The sequence below is a fragment of the Canis lupus genome, chromosome 7 (assembly GCF_011100685.1).
Source record: "Canis lupus familiaris isolate Mischka breed German Shepherd chromosome 7, alternate assembly UU_Cfam_GSD_1.0, whole genome shotgun sequence".
In the NCBI taxonomy this organism is placed as follows: domain Eukaryota; kingdom Metazoa; phylum Chordata; class Mammalia; order Carnivora; family Canidae; genus Canis; species Canis lupus.
The window spans coordinates 7,918,216-7,940,742 of NC_049228.1; the positions used below are offsets into that span (position 1 = coordinate 7,918,216).

General features: G+C 45.6%; 2 long non-coding RNA genes across 4 annotated transcripts in view; one reads left to right on the forward strand and one right to left on the reverse strand.

Moving 5' to 3' along the window:
- The window catches only part of LOC119872493, a 44,229-nt gene extending 33,605 nt beyond the window's left edge, over window positions 1–10,624 (reverse strand). For all 3 annotated transcript variants that reach the window (XR_005361880.1, XR_005361879.1, XR_005361878.1), the window contains exon 1: window positions 10,281–10,624. This is a non-coding gene — a long non-coding RNA (uncharacterized LOC119872493). The remainder of the gene's footprint in view (window positions 1–10,280) is intronic.
- A 3,243-nt stretch (window positions 10,625–13,867) lies between these two features.
- Window positions 13,868–20,695, forward strand: LOC111096610. Its single transcript, XR_005361582.1, has 2 exons — window positions 13,868–13,985; window positions 20,363–20,695. It is a non-coding gene; the product is annotated as an uncharacterized LOC111096610 (long non-coding RNA).
- Window positions 20,696–22,527: the final 1,832 nt, after the last annotated feature.

Below are 22,527 nucleotides of genomic sequence, written 5' to 3' on the forward strand. Positions count from 1 at the left end.
TTAGCATGTTTTTTTTTAAATCTTGATTTATAAGTTTTAAATATTTAGACATTTAGCATTTGGGTCTCCATTCATATCCTTACCCCAGGCCCTGCAAATGTTAGGATTGATGGATTGATCAGGAATGAGACAAAAGGCAAGCAGAACAGCTGCAGAGCTCCTGCAGGCATCCAGATGACAAATGGAAAGCCAGATTACTGGTTAGGAGCTTTAAACAGAGAGAGCAGAAGTGAGAGACATTTCAGCAGTAGAAGTGATCAGCCCCGGCCATCAGTGGGATGAGGGGTTTGAGAATGTCCTCAGTGATGTTTTAGACTTGTTTAGATAGTCTTTTCTTTCTTTCTTTCTTTCTTTCTTTCTTTCTTTCTTTCTTTCTTTCTTTCTTTCTCTCTTTCTCTTTCTTTCTTTCTTTCTTTCTTTCTTTCTTTCTTTCTTTCTTTCTTTCTTTCTTTCTTTCTTTCTTTCTTTCTTTCTTTCTTTCTTTCTTTCTTTCAAGATTTTATTTATTTATTTCACAGAGAGAGAGCACAAGCAGGGGGAAGGCCAGAGAGTTGGGGAGAAGCAGACTCCCTACTGAGCAGGGAGCCTGACCTGGGGTTCGATCCCAGAACCCCAGGACCACAACCTGAGCCCAAGGCAGATACTTCACCAATCGAGCCACCCAGGTGCCCCTAGATAGTCTCGTGGATATAAAAAGCAATGATAGGAGAAGCAGCAGAGTTTAGTGAGCTCGGTTCTGTGCATGCTGAGGGTGAGGTGCCCGCAGCCTATCCTCATCGTGAGGACCACAGCTTGAGATAAACAGATCTGGCAAATATTTAGGCATGGAGTTGGTGCAATCACTGGAGAGGGAGAAAAGGGCCAGCCAGTACCTCAGAGGAAGAAGAGCCAACGAATACACTGTATCAGTCAGGATTGGCTGAAGTGACAATGACTCTGACAAATGAGGAGCTTACGGCATCAAAGGTTTATTTCTCACCCATGCATGTGCACTGGGGGCCAACTGTGGTTCTGCCCCATGTTCTCCAACCAAAACCCAGAAGGAAAAGAGAGTGGGGTTATTCACATGCTGGCTCTTAAAACTCCTTCTTGGAAAAGACACATGGCCCTGCTGCTCACATTTCAGTGGGCAATGCAAGTCATGTGGTCAAGCTTGCTATCAACGGGGTAGGGAAGTGCATACTCTCCCAGAGAGGGGCAATGGTTACGTTTGAACAATAATATAGTCCATGGCATGGCTTTCTAGAAAAACAAGTCTCCTGACTCTTCCTTTCCCAGTTCCATAACTGGAGCTGTCTAGCTGGGAGTGGGGTGCAGGGCTGCATGTCAAATAATCAGTGGTAGTTAACCAAGTCACTTGGGGGTTGAGGAGGGAGGGATTAAGATGCTAATGTTCCAAATGTGGGCAAAAGCATATACAAATGTATAGAGGTGAAACAGAGCATCAGTTCCCTGGGTAAGCACCTATTTGTCATCTACTACCCCACCTACTGGACAAAGATCTCTGTACAAACCTGGAAAATGGCCCAAAACAACTAATGATTTATGGCCATAAAGGAAACCAAACATTTTTTATCAAGCAGTTTCTAATTGCTTGATATCCATTAACCACCCCTCCCATTCCACTCAGTAAAGTGGTAGTTATTATTGTCATTCTACAGATGAGGAGTGTGAGGTTCAGGGGTTTAATAGCCTTCCCAGTTTACACAGTTGGCAAGGGTCAGAGCCTGGATTCCAACTCACTCCTAGTTCTAAGCTCCCATTGAGCTATCGGCTAGCATTCAGCCCTTGGCCCAAAGAACTCAGGCAGAGTGAATAGAACATGGGCCAGAAAAAAGGCAGGGGGCTAGGATACACCCATTCCCTTTAGATGGTATAGGGGGCAGGGGCAGGCCACCCCAACATGGGCCACTTTGACAAGAACATTATTTTGAGTGAAAAGCAATCCAAACCCAGCAGATTCAGAAAAAGCTCTGAACCTCCTCCTCAACTGCCTGCCTGGACCAGGAAGAGAGCTAAGAGGAGGTCCCTCTTTACCTAAGACACTTATCTGCATAATAGGGCAATATTTGCTTTCCAAACATCTTTCACCTTCCTGGTAATGGTCTTTCTCCCCTTCTATCCTCAGACCTCCCCACCCCTCTCCTTAGCTCACATAAGCCTCTTGTTCCCTCCCAGTCTTTGGAATTTCCATGTCTGTGTAGATTCCCCACAAGCACATTATTCAATCTGATTTTCTCTTGTCAATCTGTCTCATGTTGACTTGATTCTTTGTCTAGCCAGAAGGACCCTGAAAGGGCAGAGGAAATTCTTCTTCCCCGAAAATGGCAAAGTTACTTCCCAGTGGAATCCTGCAGGGAGCAATGCTTTAACACTAGGATGGACTGTCAAATGCACAAGACTAAGGGTTGAGCACAGCAGCTGACCTGAGATTGCGAGGTGAGTATGGGGCATTGGGGACGGTGGAGAACTGTCCTGGTGGAGAAATCCTATCAACCTTCGGAGTCCACCTGAGTAACCACCTTCTCTCCACAACTTTCTTAATCTCCCAAGCGTTTTCAGACTCTAAGTCATGAGTTGCTTTTCACCCTTTTAAAACACCATATTGAGCCTTCTGCTACCTACGTTGCAGCCTTCTCTCCCTTCAGAGATTGTAAACCTTCTGTTGGCTGTGATAATATCTTATTCATCTTTGTTTCCCAACGCTGGGCGCTTGCTAGCATCTCAAAGGGTCTGCCCAGTTGAGAACTGTTCCTCAAATAAGTCTCCCTGTGGGCAAGGAGAGCCGCCCTTGATTGGAGAAACTCTAATGGCTATATTTTGAAGAGGGGTGAAAGGGGCTCCTCCTGGGATGGGTGTAATTGGAGAGAAGGAAAGATTATTTCCAGAACATTAGGGGTTGCAATTTTTTTGAAGAATCAAAGACAGTCTGTTCCGTCAACTCTCGGATGCTTCTTTGCATTTAAAAGCAATGCCATTTACTTACAAATTATAGTGGTTTTGATGCAAATGAACCACTTCAGGACAGTTTCCTCTCCCTAAGATTAGCCCAGAAACATGGGGGAAATTGACCAAGGATGCAGAAGGCCGAGCCTGACCTGAGGCCTATTAAAATAAAGCTCAGTTTAATTATTCCTATTTCTGAAGTAAGAGGCAATTAGAACCCAGCGAAGTGGCAGATGGGGGCTGGCCCAGGATTTTGCTCTTATTTATGTGTATTCTGGGTCTGGATGTGGCCAGCAGAGCTTACTTGACCAGACCCCGTGGGGAAATTGCTGAGTGCAGAGGCAAGTCCCAAGCCGGACCTGACCCAGATCTGCAGAATTGTGGTAAATGACTGCACCCCTTTAGCCCTCAGTTTCTCTGTTAAATAGAGAGACCCAGCCCTGCCCTCTTTGTGGGAAGACTGTGAGATAATATTAAGCTTGTGCCTGGTATTCGACAATTTACAATTTATAAAGTGTTTTTGCATCCATTATCTTATTTGATCCCCACAAGACCCTGCGAGGTGGGAATTATCATTTGCATTTCCAACAGGAAAACTGGGGTTGGTAGAGGTTAAATTGCCAAAGTCACACAATCAATTAGTGATGGAGGCATGCTGCTTCTAACTCCAACTCCTTTTTGGTCCTTCTTCCTCCTTCATAGATAGAACAATAATGAGGAGTGTCAAGGAGATTTTTTTTTCCCCTTTGCCCATTGCAGGGCAGCACATTCTGCAATCCCAAACTCTGTCTCTTTGCCAAGAGGATTACTTTGAGCTAAAGGTAATCAAAACCCAGCAGATTCAGGAACAGTTCTTTACCTCCCTCTCAACTGCCTGAATTTACATTGGAAAGAGAACCGGTACCAGGGAGAAAGCTATTAGCAGGGACATCTTTTTATTTAAGAAAATCATCTGCATAATAGGGCAACCTCTGTTTCCCAACCATCTCTTCTGCCTTCCTATTAATGGTTTTCCTTCCCTTTGGATCCCTAGACTCCTACCCCTCTCCTTAGTTCAGGATGTTATATAAGCCTCATTTACTTGGCTGCCCTTTGTTTTTTTGTTTTTGTTTTTTAAAAGATTTTATTTATCTATTCACGAGAGACACACAGAGAGGGGCAGAGACATAGGAGGAGGGAGAAGCAGGCTCCATGCTGAGAGGCCGATGTGGGACCAGATCCCAGATCCTGGGATCACACCCTGAGTCGAAAGCAGAAGTTCAACTGCTGAGCCACCCAGGTGTCCCTTGGCTGCCCTTTGGAGCCTCATATTTTTGTGGGGGCTCCTGTACATACAAAATTATTTTTTACTCCTATTAATCTGTTTTATATCAATCTACTTATTACACCAGCTAAAGAAATTAAAAAGGAGGTAGGGAAATTTTTTCCACCCCATCACCTTCTTAGGTTCTTCAGCAGGGGCCCTGTAGATTAACAAAAGAAAAAAAGAAAGAAAGAAAAGAAATTTATTTACATGTGCCCTACTGGAGGATACATGGAAGTATCCAGTAATCAACTCAAAGGGGTTATTTGCATTTGGATTTATATACCATCTTAGGCTAAACAAAGGAAAAAGGGTTTGGGACTTCTGGGTAAAGGGGGGTAGTTCGTGGAAGCAAGTTATGGGCAGCTGATGGAAAAGCATGGTAAACAGGTATTGTTTAGGAAGGTTCATTACAAAAAAAAAAAAAAGGAAGGTTCATTACACAGATTTAAATGGCGCCTTCTCCATTAAATGAGTAGTTAAGAGTCCTCTTCCTGGTATGGGCAAGAGAGACATCTCTATGAATTAAAATTTGCTTTATAAAAGGAAAATTTTTGCCCTCTTTTTAGAGCTTTTCCTGCATCTGCTGGTTCTCAATGGCTTTGTAGCTCAAAATAATCCAGATGCCAAAGAGGCACATTTTGGAGAGGCATATTCTGGTCTCCTTTGTCACCTGCTAAATTCTAAGATCTGACCTTTACTGTCTACCTGCTTGTACTCACTGACCTTTGTCCCAAGTTTCTCCTTAAGCTCTTCTTTCCGGCTTATCTCGTAACTCAGTCAAGAGACCCGATGGGCATAGCATCCCGTGATGAAAATCAGAACTACCCCTTAAGCAATAACAACTGCCCTGACGAAGACCTCTGGTTGGCCAGACCACCCAGACCAGATTGAATTCAACCCCCGACTTAAGCTTGCATAGATGGACCATGGAGTCACTGACAATTACCTTCATCTCATTATAATCCTAAAGTCTCCCCCAAGGAGGAGCACAAGCCTTGTCTACATAACGTACAATGAATGGAAGTATAGACATGTTTCCTTAAGGCACGTGTGTGACCTTATTCTCACCTCTGCATATGATGACAAGGCTCCCCTTTCTCAATATTCATCCTAACCCTAAATAAACTCACTCTTGCTTGGGGAGTCATGGCTTTAGAAGTTATGCCCCACAGTCTCCTTATTTGCCACAAATAAAGTTTACTTTGTGTGACAGTTCCACCTGGTGTAGTTTTGATCTATGACTCACCCAGGAGAAAACTCATGTTAGTTTGGTTATACCTTCAGAAGCTAAGACATACTTAATACAAACACATTACTTCCTAAATGCCAAGCAGGGCTCAAAGAGCTTGACATATGTGAATTCATTTAATCTTCCCAACAGCCCAATAAAGTGGGTATTATTATTATTATTCTCACCTTACATATGAGGAAACGAGACACAAAAAGCCCAAGATTTCAGAGATAATAGTAGAGCTGAGATTCAAATTTAAGAAGACTGGTTCTAGAATACGTGTTCTTAAACTTTGCACAATTCCTTTAGCCATTTCTGGTGGCAGTGCAGAAGGAAGAGACGGGGCCAGTATTGTCTATCATCCATGAACGATAAAGGTCATATATCCCTCTTCTTCCCTCCCACACACCCAGGAATCTTTCCTGCTAACCACCACGTTGCCAGAAATTCTATCATTACAGATCATTTCTCTGGACACAGTTATTAGTTCTCTTTGTTTAAAGGCTCTCACCCTACCCGCCTCTTGATTCACTGCCAACCCCCTGGCACACACACAGAAGGCAGTCTAAACCTCTAGTGGCCAGTTCTTCATGATCTTGGTGCCCTCTTGCCTCACTCCTGCCTCTCCCTGCTTCACACCCTGCCTCCCCAACCCACCAAACCCCTGGGAGCCCCCTAAAGGGTACACAATCTCTTGCACATCCACACATCTTCACATTTGGCTCCCTGCTCTTCATTACCTGTTGATCATCTATTTTTTAAAGTTCTTTGCTGCTGTCCCAATTTACTTTTTTTTTTTCTTTCCCCAGTTTACTTTCTCTGCACCTCCTTCGTGCTCCCATACCAACCGGGCATCTTGTTTTCTTAGGGCATAATTGTTTGAGCAAGGTAACTGGGTGCTACTTGAAGGAAAAAGTAAGTTTTGTTTATCTCTGTATTACCTAGTTCAGTGCCTGGTACTTAATAGATATTTGATAAAGTTTCTCTAGCCTAATGCTGTTCACCAACACTCTATTATAAATTAGTTTATCGATATTTTTCCTCCACAATAGATATAGCTATATTGGTTTTTTTTTTCTCCCCAGATCATTAAAGTAAGGGATTCTCATTGTAAACATTTACCGTTATCATAAGAAAACATAAAGAAAAAAATTAGAATCACTGATAATATCTCCACCAGAGATATCTTCTCTTTTAGCTAGTTTTCTGTAATAGCAGGCAGCTGAGAAAGGAGGGTACCTAAGACATGTCTAGTCAACGTGAACAAGGCCAAGAGGAAAGGGGAGACCTAAACTGCCCTGGTGAGGCATCTGTGAGTTAAACATTTTACTGGAAATGTTCCAGATCAGCAGGGACAAGCATGAGGTCACAGGCCACTGAAAAAAGAACACCAGGGGAAAGCAGGATAGTAAAAGCTACAGTAAGACAATGAAGGAGCAGGCTTCAGAGAGCAGAACCAGGACACATGTAGAAAATTTGCAAGAAACCAGATTTTGACTCAATTTAAACAACTTCCTCATAATCATCATGATCTACACAAACAGTACGTTACCTTCTGAGATAGTGAGCACCCTGCCCCCACGTGACTCCAAGTGGCTACTGATGTTAAAAATTATTCATGACACTTGTCAAAGATGGAGAGACTTTATTCAAAGGGAGCTACTATAAGGAAATCTTGTGGCTCCAGAGAGAGGTCCCCCCAGTTTAGGCTTAGCTTCAAATATAAGGAAAAGTGAGAATTTAAAGCCAAGGAGCAAGGAGAGTCAGTGGATAAAAAATTAGTAAGCAGTAACATCAGGGGTCAGAGGGGATTCTGGCTAAATCCATCTAGTAGGATTCCAGCTAAAGGCACACCGGGATTATCAGAAATGCCATGGAGAAGGGTGGGGAATGAGGAATTTGATCAGATGTCGAGGGTGATAAGATATAGAGGGTGGGGGATTCTGTTTAAACTGATTTAGCAGAATTCTGGGAGGCCCGGGTGGCTCAGCCGTTGGGCACCTGCCTTTGGCCCAGGGCATGATCCTGGATTCCCGAGATCGAGTCCTGCATCGAGCTCCCCACGTGGAGCCTGCTTCTCCCTCTACCTGTGTCTCTGCCTCTCTCTGTGTCTCTCTCTGTGTCACTCAGGAATAAATAAAGTCTTAAAAATTAAAAAAAAAACTGATTTAGCAGAATTCTTACTAAAATCAGACAATGAAAAGATGAACACAGAAACCCAAAGTCAGGGCTCTGGGGAGAAGAAAGCCCAGAGGAGCCCGAGTAGAGTTTTGGTTAAGGAAACCGTCTTTGTCACTGAGAGACATGCATTCAGATACTCAACACTCAGTCAACACTCACTGAGCACCTGGTCAAATGATACTCCAGGTGCTAGGAAACCAAAACCAGACAAACCAGTGAAAATCTAATTGTCCTTGTCCTTGAGTGGCCACTCATCCAATCATCAGCAGGATTTTGCTACAACAGGTGGGAGGGTAGACCAGATGACTTCTGAGATCCTTTCTAACTACAGAATCCAGTGAGTCTTGCTTCTGGGAAGTTTGGTCTCAGAAAATCCCATAATGCATTCCAGCTTAAATGTGGGTAGAGGAGAGAAGATGGGGGTGCGGGGGGGGTGGCTCTTTGCGACACATATCTATCCTTTTAGTCTAAAACGACCTATTGCTTCATATCTAAGGGACTCAATAAAATGCCTGCATTTTGAGTTAGGTTTAGAAAAATCCACTTTCCAAAAGGTTTGCATTTTCACAGTGTTTTATTGAAGTTGAATCACGGGGGCAAACTTGGCTCATGACCACAGGGTCTTTCATTTTAGAAAATAATCTGCGGTTGGATTTTTCAAAATTGCAAGCTCCACTCATGCCTTTACAATTAAATCTTTTCTCACCAAAAAACAATCTAGCAGCTTTGAGGAGGTTGCCTATTTGAGATATCAGGGCACGCATGTTTAACTCCCTAGACCTTCACTTGCACAGCTTAACCCCTTCACACGGTATATCATCTCCTCCCCATCTCCTTGCTGCCTACTTAGGATCTGTCTCCAACACTGCAATTAACCTGGGACCCCTGCAGAGAGACAGCCCCATGGAGCATCTAGGTGGTGGGAAGGGGAAGACTGGTAGCCTGTGGAAGTCACTGAAGTTTGAGATGACAAGGACTTTAGGGGCAGGCAAGGTGGCCCCCTCATGTGAATTAAATAGCAGGTACTTTGTCCCATGGCAAAGATCCTGATGTAGCTTACCTTCTAGAAACTCCCATACTCCCATACTGGTCATCTCTGCCCAATTGCCTGGCATCCCCAGGTCAGCTGTTCCGCTCTGACCACACTCCTTGTGCCACATTCCCCAGATTGTCCCTTCCTGCCCTGTCTCCTCTCAATCGCAGCATACACTTGCATTGCCTTTCTCCTGAAAGTTTCATTTTACTCTTCTCTTTTATGGGACCTCTGAGCGCAATTTTAATGTCGTCCTAAATAATTAGCATACACGCACATATACAGGTAAGCACACACATACACACTCACACGATAGAGGTTTTGCTTTTGCGTTAAGGCAGGGAAGTTTAGTCTTCAGAAGCACAGTTGCCAGTAGGAAAAATGTTTCTATTTTATTCAAGAGAAGGTCACCTTCCTGTCTATAAGAGAAATTGACTTCTTCTAATGCAGCAAAGAAAAAGCCAAAAAATAAGTTGAGTTGTTGACATTTAAAAAAAAAAAAAAAGCAGGTTGGACATAAATATTCTGTTACATGTCCATAGAGGATCTAGCCAAAGCGGCTTAATGACTACTGGCTCAGAGAGGGGCTGGGAGTGTGCCAAGCTTGGTCGGGAAGACAGCAGAAGACACCAGAAGAGGTGGTACCTGGGGGTGGACTCCATTTGACTCTTAGAGCCCCAGCCCCTCGCTCCAGCCTCTGTTGTTTGTTTCTGTTTTCCTGCCTGGATTGAAGGACCCGGTAGGATTCTACTGAAAAGTCCCAGACAGGCAGCTTGGGTAAGCTGTCTGGGTATTTCCAGAAGAGACTCCATTGAAGGGGCTGCTGAAAAGAGCAGAGGGAAGAGGAGAAGGTAAATGGCAAGCCTTTGTGATGAAGCCTCCCTCTGAAGCTGAGAATCTGTGAATTCCCATCCGCAGGACAACTGTGTAGGGTTGTCCCCTTTATTGTCTGCAAAAGAATACCCAGTCAAAAGGGCAAGTTGGGGCCAAAATCCAGAGCTGGCACAGGGCTGCATTCACCCAGGGTGAGCATCTCTTTTAAGTTTCATCAAGGCACTGAAAGGTTTAGCAGTCCCTGCCAAAGTGGGATGGAAGGTGGCTTTAAAGGGAGGAAGCGTGGAGACGGAGCAGTCCAAAGACTTTGCCTCTTGTTCGGCTGCAGCCACCCCAACCGTGGAGCTCTGAGCACACCACCCAATCTCCTCGTTCCTACAATGGTATCAGTCATAATCCCAGCTACCCCGAAGTTTCTTGTGACAAGGAAATGACACGGATTCCCTGCCTCTCAGGCTAGTCCCTAGCATTCTTAGGCCAGAGGGCTTCCTTGGAGGGAGTCTTGAGGGGGCCATCAGATCACCCTCCAGCCTGGTCCCCGCCTCTGCCACCCGACTTCGAGCAAGTGAGGACACCAGCCTTCACACTGTACCCTGACCCTGCTCCTCCAAACTCTGGAGGGGGTTTTGTCAAAGTAAATGTCCCTAGGGGCTGACAGGGGTGGCCTTCACAGGCCCTCACAGGCCCTGGGCCACTCCCCATCCCTCTGCAACATTCACCGAGGAGCAGGAGGGCAGGGAGGTACTCACCAAGCCTGTTCAAGTAACTCCAGACGGCTGAACCATGATGACGATGCCACTTGCCATGTCCTCTCCATCCCTTCATCTGCTGGCCTCGGCTCAGGCCATCCCCTGAGATGACTGCACAAGGGCTCTTAGCCAATGCTCAGAGGCGGAATCAGATGTCATTGCCACCATGCAAATATGGTAGGTCCCTCTACCCTTCAACCGGCTCCCTTTGCAGAGCAAAAGCCCTGGTGAGATCATTATTTGCTCCAACCTTGGGCTGCCAACTGGGTGCTTCCAGAACTCTCTGTCTAGAAGCCCTCAGGGCTGGAGATTTAGTAGCCGATCAGGCACCAGGGCTTCCAATTTATGGTTCAGAGAAAAGAAACCCTATTAATCTGGCACCTTTTATTCCACTGTAAATCCCAGCTGTATTTAACTCAGCCACCATCAAGGTTCCCCCCGCCCCCACATCTGCCAACAGCAGACCTGTAATATAAAGCTCGCCAATTCAAGGAGAAATTAAGATGCTGCTTAGTATTCAAAGGGTGGTCCTCTTCACTGGCTTTCGTTCTGCACTTCCCCCACTGTGCCCATTTAGCCAGAGGAGGAGCATCTCTGTAGTAGCTTAGGGAAGCCCATTTGGCCATGTGGCTGGGGGAGAAAAAAGAATCTAGCTTCTTTCCACCAAATAAAAAATAACTGACTTGGACTGTCAGTACTGATGACCTGCTAACAGTCCGTCCCTTCCCCTCATCAAACCCAGAGAACAAAAATGATCCACCAAGGTCTCAGGACTCAAAATTGGCAGAGCCAGGCTTAAAGAAAGGAGGAGAAAGAAGAGAAATATTATATGATTGATGGATGGATGGATGGATGGATGGATGGATGGATGGATTTTTGTGGGCATCTCCTCCATTCAAGGCACTTTTATATATTATTTCCTATCAAATACTTATAACCCTGCAAAGTCAGTATCGCTATCACCATTTAACTAAGGAAGAAAGTGAGGCTCTGAACATCTAGATGATACGGTACAGGCCCAGGATTCAAGTCTCCACCTGTAGGGGCACCTCACTGGATCAGTCGGAGGAGCATGTGACTCTTGATCTCAGCCTGAGTTCGAGCCCCATGTTGGGTGTAGAGATTACTAAAAAAATAAACTTAAAAAAATGTCTTCTGCTGTATAAAGGCAAGTCCTTCAGAGCCATTAGATATTTCCTGAGGGCCTTTGACATGCTAGACACTGTGCTGCAGTAAACATGAGCTCTGTCTTCTGTTCTAGTGGAAAGAGACAGAAATAAAGAACTCAACAAGAAGAATATCAGAGCGGTAAGTGCTCTGCAGAGGATGGTGACAGGGTGACAGAAAGAGGCCATCGCAGGTCAAGCAGTCAGGGAGGGCTTCTCAGAGAAGGTGGCATTCAAGAAGGGCTCTGAGGGCCAGAAAGGGCAGCTCATGAAAAGGCATAGGAAAGTAGAATCAAAGAAGAAGCGGGGTCACTGCATGGGGCCCAAGACAAGAATGATCATGCTGGTTTGTGCCTGAGGGGCAGAAAGAAGGCCGGCGTGGGAGAGCGTGAAACCACAGGGTGAGCCCAGGGCTGCAGGCAAAGACCCGGGTAAGGAGTTTAGATTTAATTTCAAGTACAATGAGAAACCGTTGCAAGTTTTAAGTGGGAGACTGACATCATCGTTATAATTTAAAAAGAACCTTGGCCCCCTACAGCCTGGGTGGGAATAATGAGTTATAATTGTTTTCCTGGTTAAGAGTTTTCTCAAAAAGCCAAGCAGTCCGGTTCCTCTACAGTGTGATCTGCAGGGACAGCCCCTGCCTTGGTTTCTGGAATTCTTTCCAGCAAAGAATTATTTCCAGGCAAAGAAAATAACAAACCTCTTAACAACAAAAACATAAAGGGGTTGGAACCCGCTAACCATGGTGCATCACAGAACCATTGGACTGGATCAGTCATTCTCAGCTCACGAACCTGAGGCGACAAGACCCAGAGTGGTGGTGGCTGACAGTGGGAGGAGGAGTATGTGGAGAGGCCCAGATAACGCCTGGGCCAGGGGGGCCTCAAAATCCAATAGCCTGAACAGCCAGCCTGCCCAACTCCCATGAACCTCATGGAAGCGTGTCTGAAAACTCTCAGGAAGTTGAGTAAGTGACTCCTTATCTCTCCATACACACCAGCAGCTATAAAGTCAAATCTATAGCTCAGTCCCTGGACGGTGATGGAAGACAGGATTGGCCTTCCACCTCATGAGGCAGCCAGCCCTCTTTGTTGTGCCCAAGATTGTGAATCCGAGAAACCACCAAGGAGCCGACACCGATGCAAGCGCACGAGGGTTTATTAGCAAGCTCCAGCTTGGGTCCCAGTATACCCGACACAGTGAAGGAGGGACTTGGACCCCGAAGTGGGTTACAGCTGGGTTTTTCATAGGCTGGTCTAAGGGATTTTCAGAAGGGGTGGAAGAATTTCTCAAGTTCTGTTTACATTCTGATATGGGGCTTTCAAGGGCATTGAGCTCTGTTCTCATTCTAATATGGGACTTTCTACCACGGGCGTGGGCTCTGTTGTCTTTCTGATACGGGATTCCCTGCCAAGGACATTGAGGACATTCTGCAGTTTTTCCCATAAAGTTCAGCTCTTATTCACAGGGGCCTAAGATGGCTGTACTTGTGCTAATGCTAAACTTGAGGTGGGATGGCCTTAATTTTTCTCGGCCTCCACACTCTTCACCTCCTCATTGGGTTGTTCGGATATGATACGCAGGCCACCAGTCCACCCGCCCTAGAACAACAGGGAGCACCACTGACTCTCTGGCAGCACCAGGAAATGTGCATCTGTAAAGATGGCAGCATTCGGATGCTCACCCATGTGCGTGGGCTGCCCGGGGGCCAGCGGGTCGCTGTCTGGCAGCTAAAGGTGGAAGACCTCATGGATCTTGCTTCAGGATATTGCCCATGACGATGCCTGCTCCTACCAGCTCACACAGCTCTACCCTTTTCACAACAAGAATCATCTCATCTGTCCTCAAAAACCCTAGGAGAAGGCAGGGAGGAATAGAATCATTTACTTTTTTAGAGCTGAGGAAATAGAGTCAGAGGTTTAGTGACTCACCCAAGGTCATGAAGTGCGAAAGGAGGGGAGCTCGGACTTTAATCAGATTCTCTGAGCTCAAACTCTGTGTTGTTTCAAGTTCTAAAATGGGCTGTCCCAGAACTGAGTAGCAATGCCCCATCTTTGCCACACAGGGAGGAGGGGACAGAGACCCCAGAGGCAGAGTAGCTGTTTGGAAAGCAGAAGGAGAAACGCTATGCTCTGCAGGGAACTTAATTGATCTGATTTGTCTCAACGCAGATAAGGAGCTACGAGGTCCTCTGAGTACAGGGAGTCCTGGTTTATTGTCCTCTCCCCGAGGCAGGTTTTAACAAGTTATAAAAGACTGGATTTTTATCTCTTGATGCCTACCTACCCCAGTAGATTAATCAGTTTGCTGATCCCACTGGCTCTCCCCTCCACCAGCACACAGAAGGGAGGGACTGAAGCTACATCTCGATATAGGGAGGACATGAGAGGGGAGAGGATGGGTATGGGGCGGGGGGTGGGGGGGGTGGATTTCTGTTTGTTCCTGAGCCAAGTATGCTTGTTTCACTCCAGGCCCCTCAGGGAGAGGAGTGGAGTTAGTTCTGAGGGGCTTAAAGAGAAGTCACATGGATTGATTGGTAAGTATGAAGCTTGTCCAAGTGGGAGTGAGTCATGGGGGTGGAAGCAGGAGGTGACAGAGGCTTTTTAACTCCTTCTGGGGGAAATGTGTCTGACCAGCCCAAGTCAAAGGTCTTCAAACCTTAAATTTAGATGAAATTCAAGGGGGATTTCATTGAAAATGCGTATTCCTAGGCCCATCTCCAAATATGATTCAGGAGGTCCTGGATGGGGCCAGGGCCTTTAAGGACTTCTAGATTATTCCAATAAGGTGGTCCACAAGGTCATACCTTGAGAAAAACTTGACTACATGGACCAGATCCAGGGCTAGAATTCCCACAGATTCTTTCTTTCTTTTTCTTTCTCTCTCTCTTTCTATCTTTCTTTAAAAAATATTTTTATCTATTTATTTGGGGGAGAGAGAGAGAGATGAGAGAGAGAGCCAGCATGAGCTGGTTGGGGAGGAGGAAAGAGCAGAGGGAGAGGGAAAAGCAGACTCCTCACAAAGACTCACCAATGAGTCAGTCCCAGGACCCTGGGATCATGATCCAAGCTGAAGGCAGATGCTTAACTGACTGAGCCACCCAGGTGCCCCCCCACAGATTCCTTTTCTAGTAACACTTCACCTGGACAGTCAGGTTGGAGCCTGACGATTCCCTTAACTCACTTCTCTATTCTCACATCACAACTGCTTCTCAGCAACATGATGAGAAAAAGGATACCTCTCAGGAAATCCTCTGACTTTCCTTTCCAGATTCTTTACTGCTCTGTGACACTATCCAGCCTCACTCTGCTGGTGCTCTTGTGAAATAGCTGCCCATTATCACTTCTCGGCCTTTTGACTAAGATCAAGTGAAATAGCTGTCCATGGATTCCATACTAGAGAGGAAGTGAAGTGGGGCCAGAAAGAGCAGTGGCCTAGATAGGTGGAGAAGTGCTCCACGAGGTTGATGATGAAGAGGGAGAAGGTAAAAGCCAAACAGCTCCTAGTGAGAGTAGGTTCCAAAGGGGCTGAGGTGAACTTGTGCGTGGAAAGCAGACTCTAAGGTTATGGAGTGGAACATATCACCATAGATGTTGAATTGCCCAGACAATGATAGGAAATGGCTTGTAGAGGAAGACGAGAAGCCAGATGCTGAAAACTTCGATCAAGAGGTGGCCGTGGCCACTCGGTCAGTAGATGACATCAACCAAGCTGTGGGTGCCAAAGGGGGAGGGGCTGGTGAAGGAACAAAGTTGAACAATAATGGTGGAAAGCAGGAGTAACTGCGTGGCGGATGTCAACCTAGTCTCTAGGCTGGAGCTGGAGGAGGCATAGTGGTAGTGATAGAAGGGAAATGAGCAGCTTCCAAAGAAAGAATTGCAAAGAAGGTGGTCCTATCAGAAGGAAGCCAAGTGTCAGCTTGTCACCTAACAGTATCATGTAAAGGTTGAGAAATCAGACAGCCCTGGGTGCTAGCCTGGCTCCGCCAATTTCTAGTCCTACAACTTGGGGCAAGTCACTCATTACCCTTGGTCACATTTTCCTTATCTGTGAAATGGAGATACAAGCAGTGCCTTCCTGTACGTTGCTTGTAAGGATTTCATAAATAATGTATGCTGGGCAATTAACACAGTCCCTGGCGTATACTAAGTGCTCAATAAATGTCAGCTATCCATATTGATCATCGTTTTTCTTTTTTTTTTTCTTCAAAGATTTGATTTATTTATTCATGAGAGACACAGAGACAGGCAGAGATGTAGGCAGAGAGAGAAGCAGGCTCCATGCGGAAGCCCATTGTGGGACTTGATCTCAAAACCCCGGGATCACATCCTGAGCTGAAGGCAGACGCTCAACCACTGAGCCACCCGCCCAGGCATCCCGATAATCATTTTTCAAATCAGTGCTTGGATGGAATAATCTGGAAAAAAATTGGAGGCGAGGAAAAACTGCTTGGTGATTTTGACAGAGACTGACCCGATGGTCATCCATCTCATGTCTCCTTCTTAGACATAGAAAGACTATCTTTCCCAGCCTCTTTTGCAGTTTACTTGGATCTCATGTGAATTAAGACCTTTCTTAAAAGGATTTTCAAATGTTTTCTGAGGAATATATATCCAGGGTAAAAAAAACAATCAAAGAAAGTATAAGGACTGAACAAAGGCAAATAGAGGGTCCAGACTTGCCTCTGAATTGGTACTAAGCCTGCCTTCCCTCCTCAGTCCTTCCTTGGGCAAGGCTCCGTGTTCTCAGATCACTACACACTTCAGAGATAGGAATTCTTCAGCAGGTAGTGGAGAGTGGAGATGACCGGGGGCATCACTGGTAAGGGGTGATATGCCAACATACTTATGGCCTGAGATATCACCTTCATCAAAGATGCCTTTGCCCTTCCCAGCACATATTCTGAGTTGTTTTTTTGGACGATCATATTCTCACCAAGTTCCCGAATCACTAATAGGTCCCATTTTCACAAAGGCTGTTGAGTTTGTTAAAAAGCATGGGCGGGGAACAGGGCAAAGCTGTGTCACTCTTCCAGGGAAACCAAACCCACAATCTTGACTTCATTAGTGCTATATTGTAATCAGCTGAACTCGTAATTTTGATGGATTGCATAAGTTCAGACTCTCCAGTAGTGAGAATCTAGTCACTTACTTAACCCATATCCATGGAGTACCTTCCAGTGCAAGCACCATGCTAGATGCTAATGGTTTGATAACAAACAATTCAGTCAAGGTCCCAATTTGCCTGCAAGAGGATTATTAAAGCAAGCTCTAGCAGTGAAATTCTAAGGATGTGAGGCTATTTTAGGATAGGACGTTAGTTCTAGGAAGGATATAATGGAAATCTAATCTCAGTACCCCTTTCATCAATGCCTTGTGGCTTAAATTGCCCTGGCAAGTCTTTTGTAGGTGTGCGTCTTAGTTTTGTCATCTACACAATGGAATATCACACCTCTCCCTTAAGAATCTATTAAGATAGTAGTATATTGTAGTATTTTGTAAGACGTGTATTCTTGCCCAAATGTGAGAAAGCATTACTGAGAGATTCCCAATCTTCCCTTTCAAAGGTCCCCATCTGGCAGGATGGTGAGAGAACTTCTTGATGGCTTTGAATTTTGCCAAAGTCAACAATGCTGAAGTCCATTTCTGGCTGAGCCCCAGACAGATAGGAATTGCTAATCAGAGACAGTTCTCTAAGGTTCCTCCTGTGTGCAGTCCTTTGGGATGCTCTCTGAACTCCTTGGTAGTCCCTGATTAACCTACTTTCCTGTTTTTTTTGGGGGGGGAGGGGTTAACAAAGCAGTCTGCGATCTTCCCTCCTTTATGACTCAAAAGTACGGCCTGCATACCAGCAAAATTAGTAACCACTGGCTATTTGGTGAATGCAGAATCATGGGCCCTAAACTCTACCTCCTGAATCAGAACCTAAATTTTAGCACAATTCCCAGATGATTCAATGTGTGTTAAATTTGGGGGCATGCTGCCTTAGAGCCTAAGTTAATTTCTACCCGGCTGCATAATTCTTTCATTCTAAAGATAAGATCAATGCACCCACTACGTGCTGGCACTTACTAGGTGCTGGAATCACACTGTTAAACTCACACAAATGAATCCTCATTTTGGAATGAAGTAGGTTACAGGCTAATGAGAAGCAGCAGTGACTGACCCACAGGCAAGTCGGTGAGTAGAACTTGAGAACTGCCCTAATAGGGATGGCAGAGGGCTGTGGGAATATGGGAAGAGCTCAGTTGGCAAGGCCGGCTGAGGAAGACTCCACAAAGGAAGCGATACCTAGGCTTAATGCTGAAGGATGAGTAAGAGCTGGATGGGTGGAGTGGTAAGAGGATAAAATTCCCAGCCAAGGGACAGGGATGATGGACGTCAGGGCAAGAGGAGGCCTGTCCTGCTCTTGGCTGGAGGCCCGAGCTCCGCTGTCACCATGGGAAAGCTCTCCTGCACTTGATGCTCTGCCAACACTCACCGCAGGGCCTTGGGCAAACCACTGCTCCGATCTGGGCCCCACCTTCATCTAAAACTTGTGGGTTGGATTACAACTTTGCAATTTTCAAAATGTAAAGAGTTCCTTCAAGCTCTGGCCATGGCCAAAGGGAAAAGAAAAGGACCAGGAGGCTGGACTGGCCATTAGAACATCTGCCAAGCTTATTGGCTTTCCACAAGGGCTGCCACTTGGCTTTTACAAAGGAGGGCATTTAACAAGCATGAAAAACACCAAAGGGGTAACCTTTAAGGTCTTAAGCTACTGTTAACTGAATGCTTATCCAGTTCTTCAGCAACAGCTCTCCAACTGCCGGCCTGCAGCAGACTCTGAGGGTAAGCCCAGGATTTTCTGGCCACACAGTGACAGGCTCAGGAAGTAGATACGGACACAGATGCTCATTACCTTGGGCCCTTCCCTGATAATCCTACTTCTTCCACTCTCACCTAATAACTGTGGTTCTCCAAGAAAAAAGAAACTGAGCTAAGGGAAAAGACCAACTGCTGGGCTCCAGACCGAAGCTCAATAAAAGACAACAGGATGGTATAAGTTGGCTAAAAGAACACTTGGCCCGAACACCCATGACATTAGTCATATCTCGTAAAGAAGGTTCTTGATGATGAGGCGTTGGACCTGGGGTCTGATCACTACTACCGTGTGCCTTCGTGCAGGTGGTCTGGCCTCTCTGAGCCTCCATAATCTCATCTCTAAGTTCAGCTAATAGTCCTCACGCCCCAGGTCCATCAGGTAGGTGTGTGAAACACATCTAGAACTCCTCTAAAGAGACGCCCTAGAGAAATTCAAAGCAGAGAATCTTCTCTGCCTAAAAATGACTCCCAGAGCACCAAGGACAGTTATGTTAGAAAACCTACTGATGGATTAAAGTTTATGAACCTGAAAGCTAATGTACCTTCCTCTATAAAGAGCAAGGCACTGTTGGATTGGGGGATGTGTGGAAACGCAAACATCCATCTGAGCAGCCTATTAGTAAATAAGGCTTATCTTTTGCAATGCAGAAGCAGTTCTACTTCTAGACCAGCACTGTTCAAAATTCTTTTGTTCTGAAATTTTCAGATAGAGAGGCCTAATGTTTCACTGACCTCCTGTGGGCATAAGAAAGAAGTACATTCATCCTACAGATTCAGGACTCCTGGTGTGGGCTAAGGGAAGAAATATAATCTACCTCTCTGATGGAAAATTCATGTTCCAGCCCTTGGGATAAGCTTCCCCTGATACCAGGTACCTAAGTCCATCTTAGAGATTCATCCAATGATAGAGCAGGCAATGTACGACAGGCATCATCGAGGACTGATTGAACCGTAGATTCCTGAGCTCCACTCAGGTAGCGATTTTTCAGGACTGTGGTGGACCTAGGAATCTGCCCTTGGGTGATGCCGACACAAATAGTTCTTTGGATCACACATTATAAAACACTGACATGGGGCGCCTGGGTGACTCAGGCCATTAAGTGTCCAACTCTTGATTTCAGCTCAGGTCATGATCTCAGGGTCCTGAGATGGAGCTCTGGGTTAGGTTCTAGGATAGGCGTGGAGCCTGCTTAAGATTCTCTCTCTCCCTCTCTCTCTCTCCCTCCTCCCCTGTGCACAGGGTGTCTCTCTTAAAAATAAAATTAGGGCAGCCCGGGTGGCTCAGCGCTTTAGCTCCATCTTCAGCCCAGGGCCTGATCCTGGAGACCCGGGATCGAGTCCCACGTTGGGGTCCCTGCATGGAGCCTGCTTCTCCTTCTGCCTGTGTCTCTGCACCCGTCCCCTCCCCCCGTGTGTGTGTGTGTCTTTCATGAATAAATAAATAAAAATCTTTTTTAAAAAATAAAAATAAAAACTTAGAAACATCTTTTTTTAAAAACACGGACTTGCCCAACCCCCCTCATTTTATAAATGAGGAAATGAAAGTACCAAGAAGTGAACCTTTTGTTCACATTCACAGTTAGAGGCAAATCTAGAACCTGACACCAGCTTCTAACTCAGTCTTACTCTGTCATTTGCAATCAACATAAAGTCACCATTATTCATTGGGCACTGTGCTAAATAAGTTGCCTTATATAATTATTCCATCAACTCTATGAAGATGATGAATAGTATCATTACCCCATTTTGTAGGTGAGAGACACTGAGGCTCAGAGCTGCCGCATGACACACAGCTAGTGGCAGTCAGAACAGGACTCAAACCTAGCCTGTGCGGCTTTAAACCTGAGCTCCTGACCACTGCCCCATTCTGCCTCAGAAGCACAGCCCAGACCTGAATCTCCCCTGGCCTCTTAAGGGCAGCCACTTCCCCTAAGTCTGAACTGAAGTGATGCCCCCATGTGGCACACATTTAACAAAGCTGCTTTCTCCTTCAAGAGAGGATTTTCAAGATGAGGCACTCTTATAAATCTTTTTTTTTTCACTCTTATAGATCTTAACTTAGAGGAGGAACCTCCCTCCCCACACCTCGAAGAAATCTGTGCCCAGAATCAGCCAGAGCTTTTTGACCTATTCGAAGATTCAAGCTGTGAATATAGTCAGAGCCCCTCTAACAAGCACCAGACCATTGAAACATGGGAATCGAGAGAGCCATTCAATGAAGGAATAGTTGGGACAAAAAAATAAAGACACTGCAAAGGGACGTGTCCAAGATCCAAGATTCCCTCAGAAGAAGCCACGAGGAGCATTGTTTAAATGGATCAAAAGAAGAAGCAGGATTATTCTAAGGCACCTGTTTCTCTCATTAAACCCTGTATTGGTTAGCAATTTCTGCATAACAAATTATCCCCCAAACATAGCAGTTTAAAACCAACGTTAATTATCTCACATTGTTTCTGAGATCAGGATTTCGGGAATAACTTAGTGGAGTGGTTCTAGCCCAGCATCTTTCATGAGGTTGCAATCAAGGTTAGGCCAAGGCTGGGATTTTCTTTTTACTTTTTTTTTTAAAAGATTTTATTTATTTATTTATTCATGAGAGACACACAAAGAGAGGCAGAGACACAGGCAGAGGGAGAAGCAGGCTCCATGCACGGAGCCCGACGTGGGACTCGATCCCGGGTCTCCAGGATCACACCATGGGCCAAAGGCAGACACTGAATCACTGAGCCACTCAGGGGTCCCAAGGCTGGGATTTTCTTACGGCTGGAGCCTCTACTTCCAAGCTCAGTCATGTGATTGTTGGGAGGCCTCAGTCTCTCCCTGACTGTTGGCCAGAAACCTCAGTTCCTTGACACCTGGACTTTTCCACGGGGCTACCCAGTGTCCTCAAGACACGGAGATGGTTTGCCCCAAGGCAAATAATAGAGGGGGAAAGAATCCATGAAGGAAGTTGTACTTTTTTATAACCCAATCTCAGAAGTGACATGCATATTCTGTTGGTCACACAGGACTTCCTAGTGCAATATGTTAGGGGACGAATCAAAGATGTGAATCCCAGAAGGTGGAGAGCAGTGAGAGGCTATACTGGAGGCTGGTACCTCAGACTCCTCCTAGCTCTGTCCACCCTTCCTTGTCCATACAACTCCTCCATGTGCCAGGCTTTGGGCTAAGCACCAGTGAGATAGCCATGAACACAATAGCTCGTTTCTTCTGCTTTGAATTTCATATTTAATGTAAAAAATAGATACTAGATAATGTAATCACACAAATAAAAGTACAATTAAAAATCTGTGGGGGCATTTGCTTTGATGTGGATGGAATTGGAGGGTAGTATGCTGAGTGAAATAAGTCAATCAGAGAAGGACAAATATTATGTGGTCTCATTCATTTGGGGCATATAAAAATTAGTGAAAGGGAATAAAAGGGAAAGGAGAGAAAATGAGTGAAAATATCAGTGAAGGTGACAAAAGATGAGAGACACCTAAATTTGGGAAACGAACAAAGGGTAATGGAAAGGGAGGTTGGTGGGGGGTTGGGGTGACCGGGTGATGGGCACTGAGCGGGGCACTTGGTGGGATGAGCACTGGGTGTTATGCTGTATGTTGGCAAATTGACTCCAATAAATTAAAAAAAAAAAATCTATGGGGAAACTGAGAAAGAAAAGTACAGCGCATGCCTAGAGAAGAACTCTGCAGACAAGGGTGGAAGGAGACACAGTGGTTTGGTTGAGGGAGTCAAGGAAAGCTTGCCTAAGGAAGCAGACTTTTCATTTAAGGATTTTTTTTTTTAAGATTTTATTTATTTATTTATTTATTTGAGACAGAGAGAGTGCATGCCTGAGTGGGGGAGGAGAGGGGAAGAAACAGACCGGCAGGCAGCTTGGTGCAGGCTCCATCCCAGGACCCTGAGATCATGACCTGAGCCGAAGGCAGACCCTTACCGACTGAGCCACCCAGGTGCCCTTAAGTTTTGATGTGAGCTAAGGGAAGATTGGGAAAAAGAGTATTCCAGGTAGAAAGAGCCTAAGCCGGTCTCCTGAGGGAAGATGTTGGCATATCCAAGGATGTAGAATGCTAGCAGAGCTAGTGCTTAGTAGGCCAAAGAGAGGGTATCCTGAGATCTGCCCTTCTAGAATAGCCTCCATTCCATTCTCTCCTCCAAAGTATGCCCTTAGGTCTCATGGAAGCTTTGCCTCCTCTCTCAGTTCTTACCCAT